Consider the following 9,760-nt stretch of genomic DNA (forward strand, 5'->3'; position numbering starts at 1 on the left):
AGACTTAATTACCTGGGATGAATGCACTCCTGAGGCATGATGGTGGTTATATGTTTGGAATATTGTTGATATTGGTTTTTTTTATATTGTTTTAATGCTATACTTTCTCGATATAAAAGGAAGCCCTTCCATCTTTATCTGTATCCCATAACAGTTTAATAGACTTTTCTTTTATAAAGTGAAATTAAACATTTTAAAATGGTATATTTTTTCTTGCTGAACTCTCCTCTCCTCTGTTGCTTGAATTCAGAAGATATTATTGAATATCCTTACTTTATTTTTTTTCTTTTTTAAACATCTTTATTGAGGTATAAATCACATACCACTAAATGAGCCCATATAAGTTTTACAGATTTTAAGCTCACACATTCATAAAGTTGTGTGATGGCCATCACAGCCAGGTTAGGACATTTTCATCATCCCCCCAAAAGAAATCCTGTACACATTGGCAATCACCCCACATTCCCCTCATCCGTGACAACCACCCATCTAATTTTCTGTCTCATTAGATTTGCCTGTTCTGGATATTTCAAATAAGTAGAACCATATCATACTCGGGCCTTTGCATCTGTCTTCTCGTACTTAGTGTAATGTTTTCAAGGATCATCCTTTCTGTTGCAGATATAAGTACTTCATTCCTTTTCATGGCTGAATAATACTCTGTTGTATGGATATAGCACATTTTGTTTACTCATCATCCACTGATGAACACTTGAGTTTTTTCCACTTTTTGGCTATCTGAATAATGTTGCTCTGAATATTTACATACAAGCTGTTGTGTGGACATGTGTTTTCATTTCTTCTGGGCATATGTAATTAAGAGCATAGTTACTAAGTCATAGGTAGCTCCACATTTAACATTTCAAGGAAATGCCAAACTGTTTTTTAAACAGAAATAGATTTATTTGCAAAGGTTCAATGAGAATCTGGCTTTCCAACCTAGATGTCCATCATCAGATGAATGGATAAAGAAACTGTGGTACATATACACAATGGAATATTACTCAGCCATAAAAAGGAACACATTTGAGTCAGTTCTAATGAGGCGGATGAACCTAGAGCCTATTATACAGAGTGAAGTAAGTCAGAAAGAGAAAGATAAATATCGTATATTAACACATGTATATGGATTCTAGAAAGATGGTACTGATCAACCTGATTGTAGGACAGCAATGGAGACACAAACATAGAAAACAGACTTATGGACATGGGCAGAGGGTAGTAAAGAGAGGGTGGGAGAAAGGAGAGAGTGACATGGAAGCATGCACACTACCACGTGTGGAAAAGATAACCAAGAGGAATTTGCTGTATGATTTGGGGAGCTCAAACCAGGACTCTCTAACAACCGAGAGGGGTGGGAAAGTGTGGGAGGTGGGAGGAAGGTTAAAGAGGGAGCAGACACATGCTTACCTATGGCTGACTCATGTTGTTGTATGACAGAGGCCAACACAATATTGTGAAGCAATTTTCCTTCAATTAAAAATAAGTATGTTGGGGGAAAAAAAAAACAAAAAGAAAAGAATCTGGCTTCCTTTAACCAGCCCATAACTATAAAAATTAATTATGCAATCAATGTCTTGCCTGGAATGTCATATTTAGGAGAGATGCCACTTAATCAGATATGACTAAAGACTTTTAGGGAGCTAAAGTCATCTTCCCCCCAAAACTGGTCTGTTACCTGGCTTAAAGGACTATCCTTCAGGAGAGTAGGAAAGGTCATTTCTGGGCAGGCCAGGAAGTTTGAGGAATTTGAAGGACCTGAAGAACAGAGGAATTTGCTCACATTTATAGGTGTTGCCAGTGAAATTTGGAGGAGAGAGATTTTTTCAGCTTGGCTAAGAGTCTAACCTAAAGGAAATCAGTCTTGAATATTCATTGGAAGGACTGATGCTGAAACTGAAACTCCAATACTTTGGCCACCTTATACGAAGAACTGACTCATTCGAAAAGACCCTGATGCTGGGAAAGATTGAAGGTGGAAGGAGAAGGGGACAACAGAGGATGAGATGGTTGGATGGCATCACCGACTTGATGGACATGAGTTTGAGTAAGCTCTGGGAGTTGGTGATGGACAGGGAGGCCTGCCGTGCTGCAGTTGATGGGGTCACAAAGAGTCGGACATGACTGAGCAACTGAACTAAAGAGTCTAAACTCCAGGACATCCTTTTAAAAGTCCATCTAAAACTATTTATGATACTTTCAGGAAAGCAAACTTAGAAGGTCTGTGTTATAAATTAATATATTAGTTGTTCCTATGTACCAATAAATAGTCAGGCAATCCTATATGGCTTTTCTTATTGGTCTAGATGCTATCTATATTTTCTGCATGTTAATATTCTGATTAAATTTTATGGTTATATATGCTATTACTATCTCTAGTTCTTTTTTCTGGTCATGAACAGATTATTAAATTCGATCTAGTTCCTTCTTTATAAATCACTTACTGTACAATTTCTTGGTTCACTATTTAATATGAACTGAGACAGAAAGAAGAACGCAATCTTCAAATCTTCACCGATTAATTCATTGCTCCCTTTGGCAGGGGGGCAATGCATAATGCATAAGGGAAGATGGAGGGTGGTTAGGGGGTTAACAGAGTCTAGGATATCCAAGAACAAAAGCAGAGAGGGTTCTATTTCAGAAACAGGATACCAGACTCTTGACAGAACATCACTCTCCTTTTTCTCTTCTGCCACAATTAGAGAAAGGAATATTTCCAATTTTACACTTAATTCTGAGAAAACAGTATTGTTGCCCTGTAGGTATGATTTACCCCTAATAATAATGGTTTGAAGTAAAATGATAGGTATTATTATTGCTACTACTATAATAGGTGGACATTTAATGATTGAATTGCTATTTAATAAAGTATCTGATTTTTATTAAAAAGTAATTATTGATATATAAAAATAATGATTTGAGGTAAATTTAGATTTTTACATATAAAATTATCTATTGTTAATTTCATATTTCTATTACTATTTTCTGTCAAATTCCAAAAAGGAGAATTGGAGAAGAACCAGTGTAACCAAGTTTTGACTCTCTTCCCTAGGCCTCACAGCAAACTTTTGGCCCTGCCAGCCTTATGTATTTTCACATATTTTCTTGGTGGTTTTCCTCACTTAAATGGCACAATTGGTTTCTTTTAATTGAAGTGTAGTTGACAGATTAGTTTCCGATGTACAACATGATTCAATATTTGTTTACATCAGTCACAACAGATTTTAATTACTCTTGAGTAGTTCATATTATGTCCTAGACTCCAAGGTAAATATATTTTGTTCAGGGCAAAACCAATGAAATGACATTCAAATATATTGAGAACAGAAGCCATAAGTTCTGGAGGCATCTGCTCCGGTGGGCTTTTCTTCTCCTGGGGCACCTGTTCTAGTTCAGGAGCTGCAGCCAAGAGGCACGTGATAAGCGCACTTCTGAAAGGTTTTTGAACCAGCCCTTACTAGATTAGAATTGGTTTTGTGTGTGCACTTTAAACATATTCTCCCTTATTTATTTTCAAAACTTTTCAAGAATTTCTTCTATCATCATCACACTTCCAGGCATAGTCCTCTAATCTCAATGAGGTGGTTGGGTGTATGGAGAGCAGATGCCTCCTCTCTGTAGCTTGGACTCTAGGATTCCACCCTTCATATCCCAGCTCCCTACCTACACGGAAGTTATTTCAATTCTCTGTACCTCGGTTCTCTAATCTGGACAATGGGTTTGGTTATAGTACTTACAGGGTTGCTATGAAGATTAAATAAGAGAGCTGCAAATGAAGAGCTTTGTATATGGTGAGCACAAACTGAAGCACTTAGAAGTTTGCTGGTATTATTACTACAGAATTATTTCTAGCCACTGAGAAGACTTCATTCTCTCACAGAGCTCCAAAAGAGGTGTAATAGAAATGGAAAACCACACTAGACAAGACTTAAAAAAATGGCATGGCAGTAAATGTTGGGTTTGGAGGTCAGCTATATTTTCCGTGTGCTTGTTAGAAACTGGCAGCAAAGTTTTAGAAAAATGAACTTTTGTCTACAGCAATTACAGGATAGCAAGCGATTGGTATTTACTTTTCCCTCTTCAGTGTTAGTGGAGGCTCTGTGCCTGGAAGCTAGAGTGCCCTGTTCCTCCATGGGTTTGGTGTTGCACTCGGCACTCCCACAACCCCTCAGCTGGAAGGAAAACCCTTTTCAGACAGGACCCTGCTGCTGAGGGCCGTGTCACAGTAACTTTGGACCCGACATGTAGTTGTCTGCAGCTCTTCCTGCGGTCTCACAGGGGCCCATTGCCAAGGTAACACTTCTCTCTACCCCGCTCCTGATGCTGTGGCCATCCTCACCAGTTCATCCTCTCCCCACCAGACACCACTACTGTAGCAGCTAGGACCCCAAGGGGACACAGATGGTCTGTCAAATTAGGGTTATCCAAAGAGAGCAAAGGTGTGCCTCAGATAGTAAAGAATCTGCCTGCAATGCAGGAGACTCAGGTTTGATCTCTGGGTTGGGAAGATCCCCTGGAGAAGGGAATAGCTACCGACTCCAGTATTCTTGCCTGGAGAATTCCATGGACAGAGAAGCCTGGTGGGCTACAGTCATGGGATCGCAAGGAGTCAGACACAACTAAGAGACTAACTAACACTTTCACTTTCAAAGAGGTCTTGTTTTCAAAAGGACCAAATATATAGGAGTGGGGGATGCATGAGAACCATAGGCCCAGCAGGAAAACCCAGGACTGGCAGCAACAGTGGTTTCCTCCCAGGCCTGATCAGACAAGGGCAGAGAGGTGATTCAAACCTGGAAGGATGAGTCCTGTCCAACAGGTCCCCTTCAAAGATACAGTGATGTCCGGTGAGGTGCATAGTCAGCCTGGGTGACCTTTGGGTGACCTTACAGTGAGAAAGCTGGGGAACCCACACCCCAGGTTTCCTCCCAGCTGCTCCCTCTGATCTCCTGCCTGTTGGCTCCTATTGGCTGAACCCAGAGGGAATCCAGGGAGCCTGGATGCCTGTTGATGTAATCGCTACTGCTCAGCCTGATGGAGGGAAAAAGATGGAGGGACAATAGAAGATAACTTGGCACATTCGGGAAATAGATGAGGAAATAAAAAACAACAGGTATAAATTTTAGCAACTTACTTAAAATTAAGCAGGTGGCTGTGTACTGGCCCCATCTGGTATTCTTCATGCTGATTTAGAAGATTTTAGCTTCTGAATAACCCGTGTTGTTGTTGTCATGTCCCAGTTGCTAAGTCATGTCCGACTCTTTGTGACCCCATAGACTGTAGCCTGATGGGCTCCTCTGTCTGTGGGATTCTTCAGGCAAGGATACTAGAGTGGGTTGCCATTTCCTCCTCCAGGAGATCTGCCTGACTCAGGGATTGAACCCGTGTCTCTTGTGTCTCCTCATTGGCAGGTGGATTCTTTACCACAGGGCTTCCTGGGAAGCCCTCTGAATCACCCAGGGCAGCATTTATTTTCCCACATATTAGTCTTCCTCTAAATGACAGTTTTTTTAAAAAATCATTTGGCCAAGACTACTGCACTCAGTCTTGAGGCTTTCTCCTTTCAGGACTGGATGATGGTCATTCTAGACTTCCAAGCCCCTGGGCTCAGAGCCTACGTTGGGGCTTCTGGCTCCCTTGCAAGTGTAGCTATGGCTCTGGCCACCCAGGTTCTGCGTTCTTTTCCAGATCTGCCCCATCTTGTCTCCAATGGCTTCAGATCCTGAGTGGATCGCCTGGCAGCTAGAGCTGATGTCCTTATGTCCGTCTTCACAGTTCTGGTGGCAAAACACTGACCCCTAGGTCTTCCTCCAATGGCCTTCTAGTCCAGAGGAGCCTCCTCTCTTGGTTGCACTGAACAGCAAGGATCTGCAGGCTGCCTTTCAGGCAGAGTGAGATCCCACAGTGACTCTCAGTAGCTTATCCAGGGTGCTCCCGCATGACCTGGTTTGTCTTATCTCTTTCTATTGCTCCCTCCTCTGCTGCTTTCTGCAACAGGTTTGTAAAAAGCAACCTTCTTTTTCTTTTAATGTCTGCTGAATGTTTTTGTCCATATCTTTCAAAGATGTTAAGCAATTGCCCATAAACTACAAGACACTAGTTGAGCTGGATTCATCCCTAAGGATTAGCAAAAGGCCTTTTCTCCTTCTGCCCTGGCCAGGCCCTCCAGGGTCTACTACCTAAGGGCATTTCTCTAAACCACCTCCCTCTCTTTGGAGAGAGGTCTTACCATCTTTCCCCACTACTGTCAACTGCAGGCCCTTCTGAGCTAGCCAATCCACTACTTTTTCCTGGTCTGTGAAAGGATGTAAGAATTTTTCCAACTGCTGATAAATCTAATGCTGATTCTATTAATCAGCTGCAGGAGGTCTGTGGTTCTACAATGTAAAACTTGTGAAATAAAATTCCAGATTTCTGTATATGCTTTCTGTCTTCGGTATCCCATGAAAGCGACCCTAAAATGAAGATTTTCATAGAGGTTATTAATTTGAGAGGTGACCACAGGAAAAATGGTGAGGGAGTGGGTAAGACAGAGGAGGGAAAAAAAACCTAATACATACATGCATTTATGAGCACATTACTGCTGTGGGTGGGGGCTTCCCAGGCGGCACTAACAGTAAAGAACCTGCCTGCCAATGCAGGAGAAGTAAGAGACGTAGGTTTGATCCCTGGGTCTGGAAGATCCCCTGGAGGAGGGCATGGCAACCCACTCCAGTATTCTTGCCTGGAGAATCCCATGGACAGAGGAGTCTGGTGGGCTACAGTCCAGAGGCTTGCAAAGAGTCAGACATGACTGAAGAGTCTGAGCTCGCACAAACTGCTGTGGGTATTGGGGTGTAATCCTCCTGAGGGCCTCTGAGAAACTACACAGAACATACCCCAGAACTGTCCTGCTGAGAGAAGACAAAGTTGGGGTATTTATCTACAAACTCCTGCCCCTCTTCTGTTGAATGTGGATCCCAGGGTGTTAATTTCCTTGCAACCCTGCACACAGGTTCTCCTGGTCCAGAAAATGTCCTCAGGCCGAGAAGCAGAGTCTATCAGCACCAAGGGAACAGTTTGCGGGTGAGTTCTGGGCTGGGCACTGCCAGCATCAGTTATTGTCTGCTTTCCAAGAAGCACAAACAGGTGTTCTTTTCTAATGCCCAACTTAAGAATATGTAGCATGTTCATCATTTGAAGCTTTGAAAAATAAAGATGTTTTCACCACTTTTCCCATGAAACTCCATGGACTGCAACATGCCAGGCTTCCCTGTCCTTCACTGTCTCCTGGAGGTTGCTCAAACTCAGGTCCATTGAGTCAGTGATGCCATCCAGCCCCAGCCATTGCATCCTCCGCTGCCCTTTTCTCCTTTTGCATATATATATATATATATATATATCCTGACCATCTGTTCCCTTACTTCAGAACAGTCCTCAGAGCTTTCTGAAAGACTGTCTCCCAGGTTATAATCCTCAGGTTGGTTCAAATAAAATTATCCTTTTCTTTCTTTGATTATTGAAATTAATCTTAATTTTTTTGGTCCACGTTAGTATTTAGATGTCGCCAACACTAGTTAGAGCATGGAGAAAGCAAAGGAGTGCCAGAAAAACATCTACTTCTGCTTCATTGCCTATTCTAAATCCTTTGACTGTGTGGATCACAACACTGTGGAAAATTCTTAAAGAGATGGGAATATCAGATCACCTTACCTGTACCCTGAGAAACCTGTATGCAAGTCAAGAAGCAACAGTTAGAACGGAATATGGAACAACTGACTGGTTCAAAACTGGGAAAGGAGTATGACAAGGCTGTATATTGTCACTCTACTTATTCAACTTATATGTAGAGTTCAGTTCAGTTCAGTTCAGTTGCTCAGTCGTGTCCGACTCTCCGTGACCCCATGAATCACAGCACGCCAGGCCTCCCTGTCCATCACCAACTCCCGGAGTTCACTCAAACTCATGTCCACAGAGTCGGTGATGCCATCCAGCCATCTCATTCTCGGTCGTCCCCTTCTCCTTCTGCCCCCAACCCTTCCCAGCATCAGAGTCTTTTCCAGTGAGTCAACTCGTTGCATGAAGTGGCCAAAGTATTGCAGTTTCAGCTTTAGCATCAGTCCTTCCAATGAACACCCAGGATCGATCTCCCTTAGAATGGACTGGTTGGATCTCCTTGCAGTACAAGGGACTCTAAAGAGTCTTCTCCAACACCACAGTTCAAAAGCATCGATTCTTCAGCGATCAGCTTTCTTCACAGTCCAACTCTCACATCCATACATGACCACGGGAAAAACCATTGCCTTGACTAGACGGACCTTTGTTGGCAAACTAATGTCTCTGCTTTTTAATATACTATCAAGGTTGATCATAACTTTCCTTCCAAGGAGTAAGCGTCTTTTAATTTCATGGCTGCAATCAGCATCTGCAGTGATTTTGGAGCCCAAAAAAACAAAGTCTGACAGTGTTTCCACGGTTTTTCCATCTATTTCCCATGAAGTGATGGGACCAGATGCCATGATCTTTGTTTTCTGAATGTTGAGCTTCAAGTGAAATGCTGTTCTGGATGAATCACAAGCTGGGATCAAAATTGCTGGGAGAAGTATCAACAACCTCAGATATGCAGATGATACCATTCAAATGGCAGGAGGTGAAGAAGAACTAAAGAACCTCTTGATGAAGATAAAAGAGGAGAGTAAAAAAGCTGATTTGAAACTCTACAGTCAAAAAACTAACATCATGGCATCTGGTCCCATCACTTCATGGCAATTGAAGGGGAAAATGTGGAAGAAGTGACAGATTTTATTTTCTTAGGCTCCAAAATCACTGTGTACAGTGACTGTAGACATGGAATTAAAAGATGCTTGCCCCTTGGAAGGAAAGCTATGACAAATCTAGACAGCATATTAAAAAGCAGAGACATCACTTTGACTAATACAGACCTTTCCTGGCAAAACTATGGTTTTCCAGTAGTCATGTTCAGATGTGAGTGCTTGTGCTTAGTTGCTCAGTCATGTCTGACTGCTTGCAACCCCATGGACAAAGTAGCCTGCCAGGCTCCTCTGCCCATGGAGTTCTCCAGGCAAGAATACTGGAGTGGGTTGCCACTCCCTTCTCCAGGGGATCTTCCCAATCCAGGGATCAAACCCAGGTCTCCTGTACTGTAGGCAGATTCTTTACCATCTGAGCCACCATGGAGGCCCAAAATATGAATATGGGAATACTGGGGATTGAACCCAGGGTCTCATGCATGCCAAGCATGCACTCTACCACTGAGCCATACCCCCAGGCAGAGTTGACCATAAAGGAGGCTAAGCACTGAAGAATTGATGCTTTTGAATTGTGGGGCTGGAGAAGACTCTTGAGAGTCCCTTAGACTGCAAGGAGATCAAACCAGTCAATCCTAAAGGAAAATCAACCCTGAATATTCTGGACTGATTCAGGACCAAATATTTGGAAGAACTGATGCTGAAGCTGAAGCTCCAATACTTTGGCTACCTGAAGTGAAGAACCGCCTCACTGGAAAAGACCCTCATGCTGGGAAAGACTGAAGGCAAAAGGGAGAAGGGGTCAGCCGAAGATGAGATGGTTAGATAGCATCATCAACTCAATGAACATGAATCTGAGCAAACTCCGGGAGATACTGGAGGACAGAGGAGCCTGGTGTGCTACAGTCCATGGGGTTGCAAAGAGTAAAGACAAGACTTAGCGACTGAACAACAAATATTTAGATAATAAATGAAAAAAAAAAGAAAAGGAAAAAATTAAATGAAAAGCCAGA

The 9,760-nt window shown here is 42.4% G+C and overlaps 1 non-coding gene across 1 annotated transcript; it reads right to left on the bottom strand.

Annotated features, from left to right (window-relative positions):
* Positions 1-9,194: 9,194 nt before the first annotated feature.
* On the bottom strand, positions 9,195-9,266 carry TRNAA-GGC (transfer RNA alanine (anticodon GGC)). The gene has a single exon. It is a non-coding gene; the product is annotated as a tRNA-Ala (tRNA).
* Between the last annotated feature and the right edge of the window lie 494 nt (positions 9,267-9,760).

This window comes from Moschus berezovskii, chromosome 18, assembly GCF_049115385.1.
Source record: "Moschus berezovskii isolate FMDL1 chromosome 18, NW_MosBer_1.0, whole genome shotgun sequence".
Lineage (NCBI taxonomy): Eukaryota > Metazoa > Chordata > Mammalia > Artiodactyla > Moschidae > Moschus > Moschus berezovskii.